Raw genomic sequence first — 681 nt, forward strand, 5'->3', positions numbered from 1 at the left:
TGGAATCAGTAATGGGTATAGTAAAGGACATAGATGAACACCCAGATGAAGAGTTACATTGGGTAAGGTCTGTGGGGAGGCCATGGAGTTTCCCTGCAATCTCTCAGCACACTGTTCTCCTGGAACCTTAATATATTCACTAATCTAGATCTCTAGAAGACCTTCAAAGCAGAGGAGTTTGTGGAGTTTATGGAGTTTATGCAGGCATGGTTGATCATTAACTCAATGGCTAGCTGCTGGGGGGCAGGGCGAAACTGGAAGTTCCAAACTTCTAATTGAGCCGCCTCTGACCAGACCCTAAACAGAAGCTATCCAGAAAGCCAGCGAGAGTCACCTCATTAGAACAGAAGATATTCTACAATCTGTGACCTTTAAAAGGGTTGAGGAGCTCTGTGTCAGGAACAAGAGTCTAAGACCAACACAACAAACATATGACTAAGATGTTCTGTAGCTCATGACTCACAGGTACTGTCGAAATTCTCTCTCTAGAACCTGACACAGAATCAAATGCCTTATTTCGTTGACATAGTTTATAGTTGAATCCTCATCTAGGTCCACGATTATTAGTTTATAATGGCAAATCTTTAGTATATCTGACATTGCCAAATCTCATATGAAGTAAATTCTGTGCTCTCAAAAATTGTGAGTGGAAGTTTTAGATCTACTACATTCCGAGGACTG

Source organism: Peromyscus californicus, unplaced genomic scaffold (assembly GCF_007827085.1).
Source record: "Peromyscus californicus insignis strain IS unplaced genomic scaffold, ASM782708v3 Scaffold_5__1_contigs__length_169319896, whole genome shotgun sequence".
NCBI classification, from domain to species: Eukaryota; Metazoa; Chordata; class Mammalia; order Rodentia; family Cricetidae; genus Peromyscus; species Peromyscus californicus.